This window comes from Jatropha curcas, chromosome 7 (genome assembly GCF_041381405.1).
Source record: "Jatropha curcas cultivar XTBG-Jc1 chromosome 7, XTBG_Jcur_1.0, whole genome shotgun sequence".
Lineage (NCBI taxonomy): Eukaryota > Viridiplantae > Streptophyta > Magnoliopsida > Malpighiales > Euphorbiaceae > Jatropha > Jatropha curcas.
Window position 1 is genome coordinate 14,865,016 of NC_143157.1, and position 352 is coordinate 14,865,367.

Genomic DNA, 352 nt, shown 5'->3' on the forward strand with positions numbered 1-352 from the left:
CCCAGCTACTTACTATAAGTAACTTTCTTCTTAACCAATTCGTTTTCACTTATCACAAACCCTAAGCAATCTGAGAATTCTCTGAACTTTCAACCGAAAACAATGTCTCAACTCTCTGAAATCCCCACTTCCGCCTATACTCCGGAGATGGAGACTTTAGGGGCGCTTCCGGATATCCCAACTTTTGATGGCGAGCCGGTGCCGGTGAGCCGGAATCCATTGACTTCGAGGACGCGACCACTGCAGCTCCTCCCGTTGCCGGGTACCGAGTTCCCGGTGCGATACGAGACTAGCCGGATGCACGGCTTTCAGGCTGAGGTAAGTAAAATTTTTTTCAAATTTTCTTACTTTC